Source organism: Artibeus jamaicensis, unplaced genomic scaffold (assembly GCF_021234435.1).
Source record: "Artibeus jamaicensis isolate MK-2021 breed Jamaican fruit bat unplaced genomic scaffold, CSHL_Jam_final contig_452, whole genome shotgun sequence".
NCBI classification, from domain to species: domain Eukaryota; kingdom Metazoa; phylum Chordata; class Mammalia; order Chiroptera; family Phyllostomidae; genus Artibeus; species Artibeus jamaicensis.
The window spans coordinates 11692281-11715090 of NW_026521837.1; the positions used below are offsets into that span (position 1 = coordinate 11692281).

At 36.1% G+C, this 22810-nt stretch overlaps 1 protein-coding gene across 1 annotated transcript in view; it reads right to left on the bottom strand.

Moving 5' to 3' along the window:
* HPGDS (hematopoietic prostaglandin D synthase) overlaps nt 1–21869 on the bottom strand; it is a 106319-nt gene extending 84450 nt beyond the window's left edge. The window contains exon 1 of the mRNA XM_053666320.1: nt 21793–21869. The gene's annotated coding sequence lies outside the window, so the exon portion shown is untranslated. The remainder of the gene's footprint in view (nt 1–21792) is intronic.
* Between the last annotated feature and the right edge of the window lie 941 nt (nt 21870–22810).

Consider the following 22810-nt stretch of genomic DNA (forward strand, 5'->3'; position numbering starts at 1 on the left):
ACAAAACAACCAGAATTATCCTTCAAAAATAGTTCAGACCATGTCATTTCTCTGCTTAAAATCCTCTTCTCTCATCTTACTCAGAGTTAAAAACAAAGTTTTTTAAATGGCTTCCAGGTCCCCTCAGGATCTGGCCCCCATTACCTCTCTGAATTCCTATTCTTCTAACCCCAGCCCCAATCCCTTACCATATTTCAGCAACATTGGCATCCATGAATGTGCTCGGCAAGGGTTTTTGCATAGGTTGTTCCCTTTGTCTAGAATGTTCTTCTTCCACTTAGCCATCTTCTCCCCTCTTTTAAGGCATTTCTCAAGTCTTATCAATACTACAAATTACCCAATTCTTTGTACTTTTGTATTCCTGATCTACCTCTTTTTATTCTATTTTTCCATGGCACATGTCACCTTCTAACATATTTAATTTAGTTATTATGCTTATTATCTGTTTTTATCTGGTAAGCTGCTTGAGAATCTTGGTTTATTTTATTTACCAATGCATCCCAAGAACACAAAATATCACCTGTCCATAGAAGGTGATCAAAAAATATTTCTTGAGTAACTGAGTGAAAACTCTTTTGGGAGATATGTTAGCAAACAATCTTCAAAGTCATTGATATTAATAATTGCCAATTTCATAAAGGAACTGTAAGTTCAAATAAAATATATCTAAATAAAAATCTTTTAAATTCAAATTATGGTTTCAGATTTTAATTCCACAGTGTTAAATTTGAAAACTTTAAGTCATTTTGTGAAATGTAGTTCAGAATGAACACTGAAAGATACAGATTATTTTTCAACTCAGAGCAATGAGGAACTATTACTAACTCACAAACAACTTAAAATAGGATATTCTCTGTACATCTGCTTTTGAAAAAGAATGGAGAAGTACCCTGGAAAATTTCATAGTAAGTGGCTATATATTTTTTAGAAAAGAAAAAATCAAGAATTGATTCATTTCTTAGTTTTTTAAATGTCAATTTTAGTATTTCTTTGGTAATGTAAATTCTGTTGGTAAGAGCCAATGCATTTGCTGCCTTTTTGTTGTTGTTAAAAAAGGGTGCACCTTAGAAATTATAAAGTTAAGAGTTAATGCTTCTTCCTTCCAAACGCCTCTTAGAGATTGTAGGCTTAAAAGTTCGACAACAATTCTCTTCAAATAATTAAATTTAATTAGAAAATCATTTGGCAAATACTTTAGGAATAACAGAATAATTAGTGGTAGGGCTTTATGAAAAAAAAAAACCAACTCTTGGGACCACTCTAACATTTTTTTCTGCAGAATGACAGAAGTGCGTAGAATAGCTATAATTTATCTTGACTTGAATAGAACCACTTCAGGAATGGAAACCATGACCCTAGAAAAATGCCATCTGGCATGAGTGTCAGCCCTTTCTTTCAGTCAGTTTCTAGTCAGACTGTAAGTCAGATTTCTGCACACACTGCTTTTTGTGGTTTTGGCAAGAATTCTGTGGCTCAGAGTCACAGTTTGGTAGCACACAAAAGAAGTGAGATAATTCAGATAAAACCATACTGCAGAGCAGGCCAGCATATACTATAGCCAAATGGCACAAGCTCACAGTGGGTCCTTTCTGGTTTTTCTACAAAAAGCAAAGATAATGATGCTCAAAGGATGAGCTCACTATGGCATCAATGGAAATCCACATCCCAAACAGAAAAGTGTATGTGTGTGTGCCCCCAAAGATTGCCTAGCTAATGTTATTATTCAATGGAAATATTTCCCAGGGAGAAAGATCTTCAAAAGTATCACTGACCAATAAGTCATATATTTTGCACAGTTTATGTTGAATTTTCATTTTTATATTTTATTTGATGATCCCATTGGAATATAGAGCATATAATTTAAAGTCATAGGTAACTTCAAATTAGAATATTTGCCACTATAATCAGATAATTTGTCCCAGTCAGAAAAAAAATTAAGTTTAAATATTAATTGGTAGTCACAAAATACTTATGGGGATGTAAAGTACAGCATAGGAAATAGAGTCAATAATATGTAATAACTCTGTACTAGAAATATCAGGGGAAACACTTTGTAAAATATATGATTGTCTAACCACTATACTGCACACCTAAAACTATACAGAATAATGTGAATGTAAACTGTAATTGAACAATTTTTTAAAAGAGATTTATATTTGTTAAGTGATCTAAATACAGAAGAGGAAAATGTACACTAATTAATTTTAAGAACATGTGGTTTAGCTAAAGAGAAGACAGTAATCACAGAGAACACAAATAATAACCTATTAGAAATGCATAATATTATTTAAAAGTACATATGATATTAGGGATTTAAGGTCATAGTAAAGAGAAAAAAATTACTCTCAGCTCTGGTACAAATATTAAAGTGTCTTATACACAATTTATGGGAGATGAAAAACTTCAAATTCACAGGCATGAATTAAAATGATGAGGACTTATAATTAGGTGATAAGAGGACAGGTTAAATGAATGGGATAATTATCCAATAGAAAAGGCTGTGAAATGACTTCAGCCTTCTAATTTATAAAGGAATATTATGCATCTGGTGACCAGCTGTTCTCCATGTCCACTGAGGACTGAACCAAAGGAAATGGGTCTAAACTTTGGCTTGTGGGATTTAGAGTAAATATGAAGAACAGCTTCCTGACAGCAAGGTTTATAAAGTACTAAAAGAATTCCCAGAGGCATTACAGAATCCCCTCCCCCGGATATCTCTTAAGGATGTAAACTGCTTTACCATCTGCGGGCAATGAGTGCACTATGTGTAGAGAAGAGGCAATAACTCACAGTCCTGTGCTTATGAGTTCATATAATCTGATGTAATATTTCTATCCAAGCAGATTTTCACGTATTTGGTTTGGGGTATTTTTGTTTTTGTTTTGTTTTTTTGAGAAGTGATATTTTTAGTAGTTGAGACTATTACTCACACCAGTGTATTTTCTATGAAAGCTAAAAACATCTCCCTTTAATTCATTTAAAAATGCGTGGTTCATTTACACTAAGCTTTGAAAGTACTTCAACCTTATAGGACTTCTGGACAATTAAATACTGCCTTACCCATCACTCAAGAGGAGGTGGTATGAGACTTAATAGTGTTTGCCCCAGTATTATTATTACACTATAGCTAGGACACTATTTCTGAGAAACCCTGGACCAGTCTATTTTCATGTGGTGGAGATATTTTCACTGTGGAAACAAGAGGCTTGAGAGTGACTCTCAGGATTATACAAACAATGGTGTGTTACCTCCAGTTTGTATATATTTAAGCCTTTCTCATTTGAAAGAGAATGTTGTCCCTGGGTAAAAGATATTAGCTCTGTATTTGTGCTCTGCTTATCTGAGTAAATCAGACAGGTAAGTGTGAGGCTTATTGTTCCTGCTTATGTATATAAGAAAAACATTAATGTTCAATTAAACATTTAATGTCCAATTCTTTTTTTAAAATATTTTATTTATTTATCTTTAGAGGGGAAGGGAAAGAGAGGAGGAGAGAAATATCAATGCCTCTCGTTGGTCCCCTGCTGGGGACTGGCCTGCAACCCAGGCATGTACCCTGACTGGGAATCGAACTGCGATACCCTGGTTCGGAGGCCCACGTTCAATCTGCTGAGCTACACCAGCCACGGCTAATGTCTAGTTCTTAATTTTCTAAGGCAGCAATGTAGATATTGGCTACAGTTACTGTTTTAATAAATGAGTTGTAATATAATTTAAGACAATAATGTAGGGATTATTTTTAACCTATAAAATGTCATGTTTAGTATTGGCTATAAGAACTTTCTTTTTTTTTCCTTTTTAAAAATTATTTATTTATTTTTATTGATTATGCCATTACAGTTGTTCTATTCCCCCCTTCATTCCTCTCCACCCTACCCCTCCATCCCCACCATTACCCCCTCTTTAGTTTATGTCCATGTGTCTCAAGTTCTTTAAATTCTGTATTTCCCATACTATTCTTGCCCCCCATCTATTTTCTATCTACTGTCTATGCTACTTATTTTCTGTACCTTCTCCCCCCTTCTCCTCCTCCCACTCCCCTGTTGCTAACCCTCCCTGAGATCTTCATTTCTATGTTTCCACTCCTGATCTAGCTGTCCTTTTAGTTTACTTTTGTTTTAGGTGTGGTTGTTAATAACTGTGAGTTTGCTGTCCTTTCACTGTTCATGTTTTTTTAACTTCTTTTTCTTAGGTAAGTCCCTTTAACATTTCATATAATAAGGGCTTGGTGATGATGAACTCCTTGAATTTGATCTTATCTGAGAAGCACTTCATCTGTCCTTCCATTCTAAATGAAAGTTTTGCTGGATAGAGCAATCTTGGTTGTAGGTCTTTGGATTTCATGATTTGGAATACCTCTTTCCAGCCCCTTCTTGCCTGTAAGGTCTCCTTTGAGAAATCTGCTGACAGTCTGATGGGGACTCCTTTGTAGGTGATTGTCCCCTTATCTCTTGCTGCTTCTAGGATTCTCTCCTTCATTTGAATCTTGGCTAATGTAATTATGATGTGCCTTGGTATGTTTCTTCTTGGGTCCAACTTCTTTGGGACTCTCTGAGCTTCCTGGATTTCCTGGAAGGCTATTTCCTTTGCCAGATTGGGGAAATTCTCCTTTATTATTTGTTCAAATAAGTTTTCCACTCGTGGCTGTTCCTTTCCCCCTTCTGGTACCCCTATAATTCGGATGTTGGAGCGTTTAAAGATGTCCTGGAGGTTCCTAAGACTCTCCTCATTTCTTTGAATTCTTGCTTCTTCGCTCTTTTCTGTTTGGCCATTATTTGCTTTCTTCTGGTCCACTCCATTGATTTGAGACCCAGTTTCCTTTTCATCGCTATTGATTTTCTGTGTAATTCCATTCATTTCAATTAGTTTCGCCTTCATATATTTGTCTAATTTGTGGCTATAATCAACCAGTTCTGTGAGGATCCTGATCACCAGTGTTTTAAACTGTGCATCTGAGAGTTTTGCTATTTCTTCATTGCTTAGATTTATAGGCTCTGGGGCTTTGAGATCTCCTTGAGCCATTTTCTGTTCACGCCCGGAGGGGAGCATTGGACTCCCAGGTCGCTGGGTTATGACGCTGTATGTGGGGGTGTGGTCAGAGCGGGGAAATGGCGGCGCCCTCTGCTGCCGATTGCCACTGGGGGGTCCCGTCCAATCGCCCACTCCCTCGCTTGTCTATTCACGCAGGGATGCAAGACCACAGTCAACCTGCAGCCCTGCTCCCTTGCTGTTTCCCCACGGTCACTCGCTGAGTTGCCACCAGGTCCAACCCTGTGCCTGGAATCCGTGCGCCTGAGTTCGTCTGACCGAGTTTTCCTGTGCAACCCTGTTCCTCCAGCTGCTGGTTTCACCTCTCTTACCGGTCAGGCTGAAGAATTTGTTGTTATCAGACTTCTGAAAAGTTCAATTTTCTGTGTTCTGGCTATGTTTTCTGTTGCTAATATTTAGTTGTCTCTAAACTTGGTTGTGTGAGGAAGCACTGCATCACCACCTATGCTTCCATCTTGGCGGAAGTCCAGCTCTAAGAACTTTCCATTACCTATTACCTTATTAATGTCTTGGAGAATTTATTAAGTTTCTATAATATAAAGTATTTCCCAAATAATTCAAATAATTTGTCCAAGGTCACATGTTTAGTAATTGGAGAGGTCAGAATTAGATCTCGGAAACTTGGTGGGTGGCAGTTTACCTAGGACTCCTGTCTCAGGGAATACATTCTCTACCCATGAAAACTTACAAAATTAATTACAGCCTTTTCCTCGTCCCTTGTTCCTCTTCTTCTTTTTCAGTCAGAAGATTATAGCTCACTTCTGTCATGATTCTGCCAAAGATATCTAACATTAATGAGGAAGGGCTTTTTAAAAAAAAAATTGCAAGACATTCTACAAAATAACTGGCTGTAATACTCCCAAGTGTGAAGACCACAAAAGTCAGAGAGAGATTGAGGACAGTTCCAGATTAAAAGAAACTAAAGAGGCACACAACCAATGCAACATGCAATTCTGGACTGCATTTTTTTACTATAAAAACATTATTAATTTAAAGTGTTTCAATGTTTTAAGGGGGAAACGGATTCTTAGTGGTTATAGCACCCAAATATACATCAGTAATTCACACTTACTCAGTGGCACCTAAACAGCTTTACTAGATGCCACAGGAAGGGGCCAGAATTTAGTACAATGTCTCTAACCTTTAATGTCCATTCTTTTCTAGAATGTTTATATAGTGAACAGCCTTGGGAGATGAAGATAAGGTCTGTTTTAGAGCAAAGGATAACTGCTCTTCATAAATGATCAAGGTTCCTTTTCTGGAACACAAGCTGTTTTCTGTACAGGTATGATCTGGCCCTTTTTGATTTGACCTGTAGAAATTGGGGCACAAGGAACCAACGATTCTCTCACTACTGCTATTGATGTGAGTCATTGTCCCCCTTCTTTGACTCAGGAGTCTTGTTTCTTGTACCAGCTTTTGTGAAATTTTATCAGGTCAACTTTCAAGCAAGGTGAATCTCATACCTTTTGCAGCTTTTGACAGATCGAGCCTCCTCTAGTTTCATTCACAGTAATATAGATATCCTATTCCACAGAGCCTAATTTTTAAAGTTAACCATTACCAATCACAGTATATAAAACAATAGAGGGTAGGAAAAAGGAAGACAAAATGTAATTGGTAACATGATGGGGGGACCCCAAAAGAAACTTGCAATTTATTTATAAAAATTGTGCATTTATTCTTACATGTTTAAACTTCAGTCACCTTCAAAGTACTCTCCATTTGATGTAATACACCTATTGAGACATTTTTTCCATTGCTCATAACAGTTTTGGAACTTGCCAATTTTGATGCCTTTTAGTGCTTCTGCCATTTTTTTTGTTGTTTTACCTCTTTCACATAAGCAGGGTGTTTCCCTTTGAGGACATTAACAAATGAAAATATGTTGCTGAGGGCAAGATTAGGTGAATAGAGAGAGTGGGGCATGGGGGTCATGCTGTTTTTAGTTGAAAACTGATGACTCATCATGAACACTCAGCATGGTGGGGGCAAGTGCACTCATAAACCACCCATCATGAAATGGGCAAACACATTGAAAGAGTCTTCAAAAAATTTCACTGAACCAAATGCAGCCTCTCACAACAACAGCAGCTGGTATATTGATACAGATGGGTTCCTAGAACACCCACCTAGTGGGGGAAGCCTGTACTACAAGGGGCCCACCCTTCAGAAGATAATTCAATTTTGAGGGTTTCCTCTCATATATATATACGAAAGGTGTACCTGAAAAAACAAGATGAAATATACATAAGTACTACAATCATCATTTTTGCAACTGATCAAAGGCCAAAATTTGTACTTATAACTTCTTTTTCTAATATTCATTTTACATTTTCTTTATCCTTGGTTGCATGCAGTTGGTCTAATTTCTTTACTAATCCAATCTGATGGTTCAATAATACATTGTGGTATATTTATACAATGGAATACATATCTCAAAATAGATGAAACTTACAAATATAAACTTTGATGATAAAATTTGATGATATATATATATAAAATATTATGTATATATAGTGATAATATGTATAACAAAACTATAGTGAGAAGAAAGGAATGATAAAAACTATAAATATCAAAATTTGAAACTCGGGAAAAAAGGGGAATATGTTCACATGGCCTTCAAGAGTTACTGTACATAATGCTCTAATTGTTGAAATGGGGGGTGTGCACAGATCTTTGTTTTCTTAATGGTTTATGATACATGTCTTTGTTGGACACTGAATGATATCTAAAGCCTTTTTGCCCTAGTCTCAGAAAATCAATGTAAAATAATAGTTCCTTTTAATGAGCTTCATTTTCTTCCCCACTTATCTTTCTGGCTACATTAATAAATAAATAAAATACAATATAAAAACACAACACTTATTATAGGTCTAAAGCTCATTTAAAATCTCCTTGAAAAAATTATTGATTGATTTTAGTGCTTTACTTATTTATTTCTTCATGGAGAAATAAACTGCTTTCAGGTGGTAACTATTGAGGTATAAACAAAGTAAGGAGTAATGACAAGAACCTGGGTCCTGATCTTAGCTTGCTCTTGTAACTTGTATGTTTGCTTCCTTTTTCCCTTTTTGACAGAGAGCCACCTGCTGGCAGTAGAGAGTTAACCTTGAAAATATTTTAGAATGCGGTTACATTCACGTGTTCAGGAAAAGTACAGCTGATAAGGTTGTACCTTAAAATATTTTATAGATTTTACTGATACTAAGACTGTTAGTGAGGTTGTTAATGTTAATGTTAAAATGTGCTATGTAGTTGAGCCAAGAGCATTATTTTAAACATGGGAATGATTAGATCAAGTGGAAATGTTAACCTGGAAAATCTTAGGAGCAGAGAGGTTGAAGATACAATGAGGAGGGTTAAGCCAATCTAAAGGTTCTTGAAGGACAAGAGGATTTCTGAGCACAGAAGGAAAATTGGTCAAGACTGGAGAAGAGGACTCTCCTCAGATGCATCAGGCAAGAATACAGAGAGTAGGTGGGATGTAGGGAGGAAACCGGGAATTGATTATTTAGATTTAATCTGGCTGAAAGGGAAGATGGAATAATAGTCTAAGGAATTCAGGAGACTAGAAAAATTAGAAATAGTTAAGCAAATAAGAAAGCAAGTTCCATAGGGAAACACACCAGGATTTCAGGGCCACACTGAGAACCCAGTTGAGTTGGTGACTGTAAATCTCTGGTGGTACTGATATGCCCTGTCTGGTGATTTGTTTCCATAATTATTCCACTGTCCAGATAAAAATATAGAAAAAAGTGAAGAGTTGAAGTCACACTGGAGGTGTTTTGGAAAGATAGGAGAGATAAGACAAAAAAAAGAAATCGTTTATGGCATTGATAAAAACTGTTCTTAAAATTAGAGATCATGAAAAATAAATTGAATAGAAAGCTAAACACAGAGAGAAAGCTGTAGATATAGGGACTGGTCCCTCATCTGAGGCTCCAAAGAGGTCAAAGAATTGTCAAGGCAGACGCAGTTGAAGAAACAAGCCAGAAAGATGAAGGTGGGAGTTGGAATGCTCAAAGTTTAGGTCATTAGTTTGGAAAATCAGTGATTATGATGATTAAAACATCCAGAATGTGGCTATGGGAAGTAGCTGAGATGGTGCAGAAAAGGTCATGGAGATGAGGAAGTTAAAAAAATGAGAGGCCAGAGTGTTGAAAGGACACTGTGGATATTGAAGCAACTTACAATGATGGCAGGGATTGGAGCAGAGCCAAGACTGGGAGTCTGGTGCCACAGCTTTTGATGAACAAAGGATAGTGGTCAAGTGATAGATGACAAAGAAAATAACCAGGCCATAGAGGCCAAATCACATAAGCCTCAAAGAAGTCGGATTACTTTTATAAGAGATTGGGTAGGGAACAGTCTCAGAGATATAATGAGGAGCAGAAAGGATTCCAATCTTGCCTCTGGAGAGTAAAGTCTATAAGGTTTGGAAGAAGCACATCCATCACCTCGCCGGAGTGGCAACAGGGCAGGTGGAGACAGTGCTTGGAGAAGAGGAGTTTGTGCCAATGACAGAGCATCAGCATCAGGGCTCCTCCATCACAGAGGTGGGAAGCAGACAGAATGGAGGGCAAATAATTTACCTTCAATATTCTGCTCCATGTCTTCCTCCTTCCTGAAGGAGTTTCTCAAGTGGAAGAACTAAGCTGTGGCTGTTTCTATTAAATATTTACTATTACTGAAATAAGAATAAGTTGGTTACTGAACTAAAAATGTATTACTCTCTAGAAAGTAGGTAGTACATACAAAACATTAAGAAAGGCATAAACTTCAGTTTTCTTATTAAATGAATATTATATCCCACAGATCTGTACTGATGAAATGGAATTCAATTATATATGTGTGTGTGTATACACACATATAATTAAATACATAATATATACATATATACATATAATTAAATACATAATATATACATATATACATATAAAATTAAAAATAATTGATGCAAAAATAAATGTATACAATGGACTATAAAATAGATAGAAAATTTAAATCAAGGCAAGAAAAAGTAGGATAGTACAATGAAGGCAATGATGAAGCTAATATACTGAAATTTTAAGTTCTTACACAAATGCTGGAGGTAAGCCACAGATTCTTTGATTTCCTAGAAGAAAATATGATGAATTCAGAATTCAGTATTGGTAAAATTAAAACATTCTGGTTGCATAGGTCAAGTGCAACTTTTCTTAGTACTAGGGGTTAAAATGTCTCTGATTAAAATTCGAGACCCAGACAGGTAGGGAAATGGACTGCTCAAATGAAAATGACTATTAGTATTGTTATTTTCTTTAAAAAACCTCACAATACCTATACTGCAGTGACATCATGGAAATACTTACCGATAGAGTAACACTTTTTTTTAGCTTGAAATATTGCTCATAAGAGGTGGCCAAGTAGGTAGTCAAGGCTGGAAAAGCAATGTCTTCAAAGTATGGGCCACTATAAGCAGGAGGATACTTTGATATTTATATTACTCAGTCCCATATGATACTCACATTGGTGACACTGGCTTCAGTGGATTTTTTTTTGTCACCATGGAACCTAGATTTTCCTCATGTTTCTTTGGACATTCTATCTCAGCTTGTTTTGAAAGTTTATCTTGCTCAATTCATTATATATGTTGGGCCCCTTTATATTTCAGGCCTACTCTTGTCACTTAGCACATAACCCAGATGGTTTCACACATGCTCAGAGTTTTAGTTACAGTATATGCTGATGACATCCAAATCTTTATGTGGAACCTGAATTCTCTCCATAGCCACATATATAACTAGTAATATGTCCACCATTCACCAATTGCCCTGGTAAGAATTGTAGACATCAGCTTTTAATCTCTCTCTCTATTTCATTAAATTGAGAGAGATTTACACACACAAACACACACACAAACTTTTTTTACCCTTTTATTCTCTTTCTATATCCAAATAATTTCCAAGTCTTTTAGACTCTCTTTCATGTCTGTCAACTTCTCTCCATCCCTTGATTTCAATCTTTCTTGTCCTTGCTTGGATTGGTGCAATAGCTTCTTAACTGTACAGCTGACCCTTGAACAATAGGTACTTGAACTGTGCTTGGTCCACTAATATGTAGATTTTTTTTCAATAAACATACAGCCAGCCCTCCATACCCCTGGCTTTCACATCCTCTGATTCAACCATTCACAAATGGAGAGCAGTAGTTTTGATCTGTGACTGGGAATCCACCACATAGAGAGCCGGTTATATGCATTGTTCTATGACATTTTATAGAAGGGACTTGAGCACCTGCAGATTTGGGCATCTGCAGAGTTTGGTATCTGCATGGGTACTAGAGCCAATGTTCTGCAGATACAGTTAAGTTTTTTAGGGGTCAAAAGTAATATGTGGATATTCCACTGTGGGAGTGGGGAGAGTAGTGCCCCCAACCTCCCACTTATGTTGCTCAAAGGTCAACTATATTTCTAACAGTATTTCATTGCTCTGATCCATTTCCAAGTGCAGATAGAATGATTTTAATATTGTCTGTCATACTTATAAAAATCTACAATGGCTGCTCATTGCCTTTAGGGTAAAGCTCCAAATCTAAATAAAGATAGGAGTTTCCTTCAGTACTTGACATGGTCAAGCAAGTTCATCCCTTCTCACACCACCCCAGTGTCTAGGCTCACATCATGCTGTCTCTAATCTGGGGTCTTGCTGGTAACTCTCATTAACATACTCTTCCATCTGGAGTCTTTGCCTCCCCCTTCCCCCCTGCACTTCTGGTATTCAGTTCCTTGTTCCTACTGCCTTCAGTTCTTAGCTCAGACATCACTTTCTCTAGAAGTTTTCCTGGTTCCAAAGGTTAAGTTGTATGGCTTTTTAATACTTCCATAAGCACCTAATAAAATTTTACCTATAGAGATTAATAGAATTTATAATCTTTCATTTAAGGATGGTATAACTATAAGATATGAATGAATGTAAACAGGACCATGGATTGCCTCTTTCTTCTTAGGTAATTATAAAATATTAAAACTTAATGATTCATGCTGTATGGGGGGAAAGCTCCTTGAATAACAGATACAAGGATATACTAAGGTTCATTAATTAAGAGCTTTACAATTATTTAGAAGCTCTTATTTAGTAAATAAAAGAAGATAATTTGCCTTTTCCAATTTCCGGGTATATATATGGTTAATTAATAGAAACTAATTAGCAAAGGATAAGGGGATGTTAACACAAGCTCGAAGTTTAAGACTTTCACTTAAACCCTAACTAGCACAAAGCCCATCTGTCATTTTTGGTCATCACCTCTGTTCTATAAATAGGAAGGAACCAAGACACACTTCATCACTTCTAACCAGTGACAGTCTGGAGTGCTAAGGAATGGAGCTAAACCAGGGAGTGTTCATTGTACAGCACCTGGGCTCAGTGAGAAAGGATGAAACATACCTAAAAATGATAAGCTGTGACCCAGTTATTTCATTTATACAAGAAAAAAATCACAGAAACACATAAAATATCAGATTTTTGAGCATTTTGAGAGAAAAATGTTTCCCCTGTACCCTGGTTCAAGTTACAGGATCATTTTTTTTTTCTTAAGAGAGCATTAATCTTTGTGTAGTTTGTATACTAACTCTTGGTTATATTTACTAGAGCTACATGCTTTGGACTTGTCAATGTTAAGAGAGTTTTCACACAAATGCTGATCGTGATTTTGTTAACTGGTGCAGAGTAAGAACTCTGGTACTTTGCAGCTGTTTGCCTCTGCACTGAGCATGCTGGTTGGACCATGAAGGTGAAGGAAGATTTTATCTTATCTGTAGTCCTACTTTCCATCAACAGTGAAAAGCATATCACACTTTTAAAGAAAGTTCTACTTCAATCAATATTTTCTCTTTGATTTTTATTTAACCAATAATTTATTTCTGAGCTATGTGTTTATCTCTTATCCTCAATTAGTCTCAATTACAGCAAAGCTTTATATTTCTATCTTTCAATCCAATGTTTTCGATTGAAACTATCTAAGAATAGGGCCACTATTTTTAACTGAGACCAGCTTATCATATGTATAAAATTAGTTCATCTTTTCTGGTTGTATTTCTTACCAAAACCAATACTTTGAAAAAAGATGTTGAAATCAATACTTAAAGAGCCAAAAGTATTCACCCTTTTACAGTATTTGGAACTAAACATTTGTACTTTAATTTTACACTGTTGTGCTTATTTTAGTTGTGTATTTTAATGAAATAGTATCTTTAACATCTTGTAACCAATGATTAAATTTCCTGCTGTGGAACATTTCCCTGAAATGGTAAATATCTCAAGTTATTCTGTAGCATTCCAGAGTTTTTCCAGAAAAAATGGTGGTTTTGCATATTTGTACACATTACAGTGGTAAAGAAATCAGAGAATTTCACATAAATTTTAACCAGGGTCATTATACTAAATTCCATAGCTCAATCTGCACAGTAAAGTACTCTGAACATCTAGGCGACCACTGAATGATTTAGGTTTCATTTCTAGGTCTCCTATCCAAAGGAAAAAATGCAGTGCAATGTCTCTCCTCTTTTATCTGCTACTAACAGTAAAGTAAACAGCTCCCACTGCAGTGAGACAAGCTCTTCCAGTGGAATGATAGGTCATGCTACACAATTTTTAGAAACAATGTTGGAAGAAATTTGTTTTTAGAATCTACTTGTAAATTTTGTATCTATAAGAAGATCTGGTAAGCCTGAAGATTCCCAAGTTTTTTTCTGGCCACTCAGTCTGTCACATTCATTGAACATTTCCCTTTTTCCTTCCCCAGTCTTTTATCATGGACTAAAGAACAAATTCCTGAGGAAAATGAATGATGGCATTGGAGTTGCTAGAGTACCTAGAAGCTCATCCAACAGAAGCTTAGTGTCCAACAGACATTCCACTTTAAACAAGTGACCTGCAAACTTTATAAATTAAAACGTTTAAATTACTTGGTGAGTACTGGCTTTTACCTCTTTTTCTCACTGTCTATTTTGAACAAAACTTTCAAATATATTAAAAAGCTACAAGAATAGTATAATGAATCCCCTTTTACCCTTCACTTAAGATTTACCAAAGTCTTAGCACTTCATCATATTCTGTTCTCTCTTTCTCCTTCCACTGTTCCCTCTTAGAGTAGTAATTTTTATTACTATATATGTATATGTGTGTGTGTGTACATATACACATAATTATTAGTAGTAAATTTGGTACTAGTATTTTTGTTGAATTATTCTTTTATATAAACACAATATAATTATAAAATTTAGGAAATTTTGCCCTTACTGGTGTGGTTCAGTGGGTTGGACATCCTCCCACAAGGCAAAAGGTCACCCATGTGATCCCCAGTCAGGGCACATGCCTATGTCGCAGGTTCAGTTCCAGGTTGAACACATAGGCACATACAAGAGGCAACCGATTGATGTCTCTCTCACATCAGTGTTTTTCTCTCTCTCTTTCTCCCTCTCTTTCACTCTATCTAAAAATAAGTAAAAGCTTTTATTTAAATTTAGGAAATTTTACATTGATAAATTACTATTTTGTAATATATAGTCCACATTTAGGTCTTGCCAATTGTCTCAGTATCCTTCTTGATAGAAATTTTTAAAAAAAACTATAGTCCAATCCAGGATTATACTTACTATGAATTCTATATTTTGAGATCCAAGGTGGCCACAGAGTAGGTAGACGCTACACTAACCTCCTCCCAAGACCAAAATGGAATTACAACTAAATTATAGAAAATTGTCCTGAAAAACTAACTGAACACTATCTAGAGAGAAGCCTTGTAACAAAAGGCTTAGGTAAGAAACAGCACTACCACAACAAAGCTGGTAGAAAGTGGAGAGGCCTGGCTGGCTTCCCGTGGGCAGCAGCTGCAGCTCCAGAGGCGTATTTCAGTGGCTGAGGATTCCCCCTGAGAAATGCAGAGTCAAAAACCAAGCTGGGCTCTTGAGCACAGAGCCCAGAACTGAAAAAGAAAACCAAATAACATCCGACTGTGAAAAGTAGCAGGGATTCTGTCTGCCAGGGAAAGAAGGCTAAAGACGCAGAGTCTCTTAAAAAGCCAACACACAAAAATTCCTGTGCAGCCACTTCCCCTGGGCACTGGCAGGGAGAGGGCAAAGTTGACTATAGAAGCATGAGGAGAGTCTGGGGTTGGTGGCTCTGGGGACAGAGCCAAACAGTCAGCTGCCAGGATTCCTTTGCTGAGTCATTCCCCATATTGCAGCAGCCACCGTTCTCAGGCAACACTTCACTGAATGCAGCATCAGCCTTGGGAGAAGAAATAGCCCCACCCACAGGAATCACTCTTACCCCACCTTATGGAGTTTAAACCTGGCTGCTGAAAAATACAGCTAGAGGCTATTGCAGAGACAAAGAGTAGCAGAAAGTATATAGGCCGAGGCACATCTCTGGGAGCTGAGATTTTAGCTCATTGTCATACCCCAGACCCAGTGCTGGTAAAAGCCATACTTGATGCACAGTGAAGTTCTGTCAACACACAGCCAGGCTCAGTAGAAGAAGCCAAATGCTGTGGATTGCTGATAGTTCCAAACAGGTTGCCCAGGGCCAATCACAAGTAGCATATGATATGGGTCTGCACCAGAGCCTTTGCAGCTCTACCTAATACATAGAAACAAATACAAAGAGGCAAGCAAAATGAGAAGACAGAGAGAGCTCCACTTGAAAGAACAAGATAATTCTCCAGAGAAGAACTAAATGAAATGGATGCAAGCAATTTATCAGATATAATAGAGTTTACAGTAATGATTATAAGAATGCTTAACAACATGAAAAAAAGACATCATATAAAATGATCATAAAAAATGATCAGTCAGAAATAAAGAATACAATATCTTAAGTAAATAATACACTGGAAGGAATGAACAGTAGGTTAGATGAAACAGAGAATCAAATTAGTAATTTGGAAGACAAGGTAGAAAAAAACACAAGCAGAGAAGCAAAAAGGGAAAAGAATTTAAAAAATAAGGAGAGTTTAAGAAAACTTTGGGCAACATGAAGCATAGCAACATTCACATCATGGAATACCAGAAGGAGAAGAGAGTGAGCAAAGGATCGAGAACCTATTTGAAGAAATAATGACTGGAAACTGCCCTAATCTGATGAAGGAAAAAAACACAAAAATCCAAGAAGTACAGAAAATCCCAAGAAAGATGGACCCAAAGAGACCCACACCAAGACATCATAATTAAAATTGGAAAGCTTAAAGACAAGAGAGAATCTTAAAAACTGCAGGGAAAAAAAGCAGTTAGTTACCTACAGAGGATCTCTCATTAGACTGTCATCTGATTTCTCAACAGAAACAGTTCAAGCCTGAAGGGATTGGTATGAAATATTCAAGGTGATGAAAAGGAAGGAACTACAACCAAGGCTACTATTCCCAGCAAGCCTATCATTTAAAATTGAAGGAGAAATAAAGAGCCTCTTAGACAAGATAAAGCTAAAAGATTCTGTTAACACCAAACCAGTATTGCAAAAACTGTTCAAGGGCCTTCCAGAAGAAGAGGAGGAAGAAGAAGGAGAGGGAAAAGAAGAAGGAGAAGGAGGAGGAAAGAAAAAAAGAGGAAAATATTTAAAACTAAAGTGACAATGAATACATGTCTATCAATAATCACTTTAAATATAAATGGCTTATATGCTCCAATAAAATGACATAGGGTAGCTGAATGGATAAGAAAACAAGAACCACATATATGCTATTTCCAAGCAATCCACCTCAGAATGAAAGATGCACACAGACTAAAAGTAAAGGGATGGAAAAAGATATTTCGAGCACATGGAAGGGAAAAAAAAGCTTGGGGTAGCAATACTAATATCTAACAAAATAGACTTGAAAATCAAGGCTGTAGTTAGAGACAAAGAAGAACACTACACAATAATAAAGGGTAATATCCAACCAGAAGATATAACCCTAGGAAAAATTTACACATGCAGCATAGGAGCACCTAAATGTGTAAAGCAAATCTTGATGGACATAAAGGGAGAGATCAACAGAAATACAGTCTTAGTAGGGTATTTAACACTCCTTGACTTCAATGGAGAGATCTTCAGATAGAAAAATCAACAAAGTGACAGCAGCTTTAAATGACGCACTAAATCAAATGCATTTAATTGATATTTAGAGAGTATTTATCCCAAAGCAACAGAATATACATTCTTTTTAAGTGCACATTTTCTAGGCTAGACCACATGTTAGGACAAAAAACAAGTCTCAATAAATTTAAGAAGATTGAAACAATATCAAGTATCTTCTCTGACCAAAACGTCATGAAACTAGAAATCAATCACAAGAAGAAAACTGAAAAATACACAGACGTGGAAGCTAAATATCATGTTATTAAACAATGAATGGGTCAACAGTGATATTGAGGAAGAAATCAAAATACATTTTTATCTTGAAATGGATGAAAATGAGAACACAACAACCCAAAACTTGAGGAACACAAGCTAGCAGTCTTCAGAGAGAAATTTATAGCAGCAGAGGCCCATCTCAAGAAACAAGAAAAGCTTAATAAACAATCTAATTTTACACTTAAGAACTTGAAACAGAACAAGAAATACTAAAGTGAGTATGAAAAAGGGTATAATAAGGATCAGAGTAAAATAAATGAAATAGAATCTTTAAAAAAAATACAAATGATCAATGAATCCAAGAGCTCATTCTTGAGAAGATAAACAAAATTATAAACCTTTAACCAGACTCATCAAGAAAAAAGGAGAGAGGACCCAAATAAATAAAATCAGAAATGAAAGAGAAGAAATAACAACTGAGTCCAAAAAATACAATGGATTGTAAGAAAATATTATGAACTACTATAAGTCAACAAATTGGTCAATCTAGATGAAATGGATAAATTCCTAGAAACATACAATATTTCAAAACTCAATCAGGAAGAAACAGAGACTCTGAATAAACAGATTACACCTAGTGAGACTGAAGCAGTAATAAAGAAACTCCCAACCTACTAAAGTCCTGGAGTAGATGGAGTACATTAGTGCACATTTTTCAAGTCTCTTTTGCCTTGCATTTGCTCATTATCTTTTCTGGCTAAATTATATCAAATGGCCTAATCCAGGGTCATAATATGAGCATCTATTCAACGACATGGATATAAGGAGGCATGGATAAATTGAGGTCATTACTGCAATAATCTACCCTAACAGCATAAAATTTGACTAGAATGAGATTGATGTGCAAAATCACAGAATAAGTATTATTTTGTAACTACACCTCACTAAAAAATCAAGTACTAAAGAATAGTTAAAATATACTTTAAGAATTATGATACAAAATTATTATGACAAGAATAGTTTAAGAAGCCCTTCAAGTAAAGAATGACATCCAATGGCTCTCAAAGAATGGACATGTGTTCAATGCATAGGGAGGAACTTATGGGTAAATGAGGGATAAGACTTAAGAAAAGGCATGCAACTGACAAAGAACATAACATATATCTAGGCCAGTGAAGGAACAAACTTAAGTTGAGTAGACAACTCATCAGAAATAGTAGAATGTAAGAGTAAAGGGTCAAATCTACATAAATTATAAATGAGGGCTTTTAAAGGTCAGCCATAGTTCAGAATGGTCATAGCTCCATGACAGCAACAATATTTTGAGGAGAATCATTTAGTAACAGCATTAAGATGAATGAAGTCAGGGAGAGCTAAAAGCCACACACATGTTTATTACAGTAATTCAAATTAAAGTATAAACATTGAGAATAAAGAGTCTAGGACAAATCTAGGAGACATATTAAATACAAAGAAAGAAGAGTACAAATTTGAGATATATTTTATATAGAAAACTGGAATTTTTGAATTATGGATTTAGACAATATCTTTTTCCTCTCCCATTCCTTTTTATTCTACATCATAGTCTTTCATGCAGTTGAAAAAGTGAAAGTATCACTACATCTTTAGTATTTTTGCCCCAATTCAGCTGTTTTCCATAGAACTTTCATCATTTCCTGTTTATGAGTACTCTGTAATTTCTTGATATCTTTAAACTCTGGTGCCTAGACTAGAACACAGTACCTCATATGCGCCTGGGGGCTCAGGGTGCAGTATGATTTGAATATCACACATACATTAATTCAGTTAATATCTACATTACATATTTTTCCTATATCATATGATCAACTCATATTTACCCTATCAAATCAACTAAATACCTTAGACATTTTAATGAGGGTTCAAATGAAGTTCAGGACAGCTAAGCACTACTAGAACCATCTTGCAGGAAAAACCAAATGAACTTCTAGCCAACTCAACACATTGGAAGATTTCTAGTCAAGATGGTAGAGTAGGCAAATGCTGTGCATGCCTCCTCCCATGATTACATCAAAATTAAAGCTAAATGACAGAACAACCCCTACTGAGAACCATCTGAAGACTAGCTGAACAAAACTCCTATAACTAAGGATATACAGAAGAAGCCACATTGAATTTGGTAGCAGGGCAAAGATATCATATGGGCAGGCCCCGTATGTGTAATAGAACATTGCTCACCCATAAAACAGATATAACTTACTATGTATGCAACATGGATGGACCTAGAATGTATTGCCCTGAGTGAAATAAGTCAGACAGGCAAGACAAATGCCATATAATTTCCCTTATATATGGAATCTAAGAAACAAAATAAACAAGCAAAACAGAAACAAACTCACAGATCCAGAGAACAAACTGATAGTTTCAGATGGGTGGGGTATTGAGGGAATGGGTGAAAAAAGGGAAGGGATTAAGATGTACAAATTGCCTGTTATAGAAACAGTCACAAGTATCTAAAGTACAGCATAGGAAATACAGTCGATAATATTGTAATAACTATGTATGGTGGCAGATGGGTACTAGACTTATCGGGGTGCTAACTTTGTAAGTTACATAAATGTCTGACCACTATGCTGTACACTGAAATGAAGACAATATTGTTGAGAAACTATAATTGAGAAAGAGACATTATTTTTTAAAAAGATTATATTGACAATAGAGGGCAAACTGTTTTTAATGGTTGTACTCTGAATAAATAAGAGGAAACTCCCTAGGGAAAGTTAAGGCACTTACAGTGAGAGAGAAAAGGCCCCACGAGAAGGCAATAGCTCCTTCACTTGCCTAAACTAAAGTTTCACTGAAACATAGCTGCCTATACATACGGCTCTTTAACCTTTCTTTCAGCCAGTACTCAATCATGTTCTTCCTCTCACAGTAATATCTGTTATGGCTTCACTAACTTTGAAATCCTAGTAATTTACAGGTGTAAGATTGAATGAAACATTTAGAATCTGCGGCTTTTATTGTTATTTTGGTCTAATAATTAAAAAATAAGGTAACACCTTATTTTGAAGTTGGAAGAAAAATAATTCTCACACCAAGCACTGTTCTTACAACTAAAATGTAGTCTGTGGCCTGCTGAATACTAGTTAAGGCTGCCTCTTCTCAGGCACACTTTGGTCTTTACCACAGCACACCGGCAGCTGCGGTAAAGCCCTTTGCCAAAAACAGCTCTGTGCCTGGCTGTCGCTCCACCTAAAAACCCATTGGTAGTGGTTCCCAGCCTTTTCAAAGTGAGGGCCCTTGACAAATAAAATGTCATAGACCCCCTCATGTAATGATTCTGGAACTCTTAAGATCAGTAGATTAAAATATATATATAATGAAAAGGTACTGTAAAAAGATACAAGAACTCCACTGAGACATTTTTAAGATCGAATTAGTCACAATACTGTAGATTAAAAAGAAATCAGTATAAATATACAAAGTATATTAGTTAGTAAATAGTTAAGGTACTTTGCCTAAATAAGTTCATGAATCACTTAAAATAAACCCACAGTGTACCCCTTACCCACAACATATGGTCTGGGATCTGAAAGAAGAGAATCATTGCAGTTACATTTTATACCACTCAACTTCCACTTTTGTGATAGAAACATCATATTTTCTGGTTACATTTTTTTAAAACCTCACAACTCTTAGAAAGTGTATCCTTCTGCAGGCAGCTAAGAAATGTCACAGTTCCTGTCATTAGAGCACCCTATATGTGTCCTACCTGTGATTTTTTACCAAGGTAAGTTTTAAAAATATCAATAGACGCTGGATCTCTAAAGACGTCAATTCCAAATACATTTTGTCTGTTTGACCTGAGCAAATTTACTCGGTGTCCTTCTGAGTACGTAATAGGCATTCTTAGTTCAAATGTCTTGCGAATTTTGACATCATAGATGAAATATCTCCTGACCTATTAAAAGAGGGTCTGGCATCAGGTAGCTCCGCACAGCGCCAGGATTCCTCAGCCCGATTAGCTGACAGTGCAACTCCAACACGCAAATCTGGGAGACGTCAAATTGTGTATTTTATGGAAATAACTTACTGAATAATCTGCTCCTGCTTCTCATTGAAAATTGTCAACCAAAGAGCAACATTTATATTAAATCAAATACATAGTTACACATCCATGGTTGTTTAATCGTCAAAGAAAGGTCCCAAACGTAATAAAGATTATATGTAGTACTAAACTGAAGAAAACAGACTTACTCAAAAGAGAACACTAAGAAGTCATCATATAATATGGAGAAAATTAATTGATTATACTTTCCTATGCCTAAAGTTTGTTTTACTATTAAAATAGAAGTGATTATTCTTACTCTTGTGAAATAGTCTTACTTTTGTCAAATGTAAAAGCAGAATCTGTGGGTCAAAAGATAAGAGAGAGGTAGAAGCTTACCCATAACTTAAACCAGTGTTTCTCTCCCTTTTCAAAAGTCCTCTTAGGAAACTCATAAGTCCACCACACTTCCCATGCAGTGGTAGCACTCAGTCAGACAATTGTGGGCAGTCATGGGCAGTTAGTAGTAGACAGGACTGTCTGGAATTTGAAGGCCACGGGTTGAGAAATGCTGATCGGGGCTAACCTTCATTTTCTGAGGTCCAGAGAGATGAAGCAATTCGTACAAAATTACACAATTAGCTAGGGTCAGCTAGAGCTGAAATACAAGTCTCTTCATCTTTGTCTCATGCAATTTCCACTACGTCAGAACTATAAATAAAAGTACATAAAGTCGTTGAAAGAAGATTCCTATGCTAATTCCAGGAACTATATATTCAGGCAAATCTATCAGCTGAACGCCGAGAGCACTACTACACTCCAGATCTGGAAACACAGAAGGGTGCTCAGGATATGAATAAATAGAACGGTTACAAATGGTTTCATGTCAGACACCAGACATAAATAATGTTTAGCAGGTGTTAAACCAAGGCCTGGTTCTGCTTGATACTTTCGTCAGTGACCTAGATAAGACATTGGCAACCTGAAGTACCCAAACCTCTCAAAAGAATTGTACATTTTAGGAATGTGGCTCCTGGCCACAAATCACTATTCATCTGCTCCCATAATTAAGTTTTATTTTATTGTCAGAGCTCAACTGATCTCAGTGAAGAGTTAGATTTCTTTATTAATTACCACGAAACTGTGAGTGACTAATGTTAACAGATGGACCAATGTCTTAGGGACCTTTTATTTTCTAAAACATCAGTTTATTTATCCAAAAGAATATTATTTGGTGGATGGAGATATGTGTCTGTGTGTGGCTTACCCACTAGAACATTTCTTCTTGACAAATACAGCCATAACTTCCCTAAATTCATTAACATTGTTGAAAAAATACTTGAAGATTTCAAAAACAAACACTCTTTCTTACTGAGTCTGAACTAACCTCTGAACCCTTATCAATATGATTCTCTAC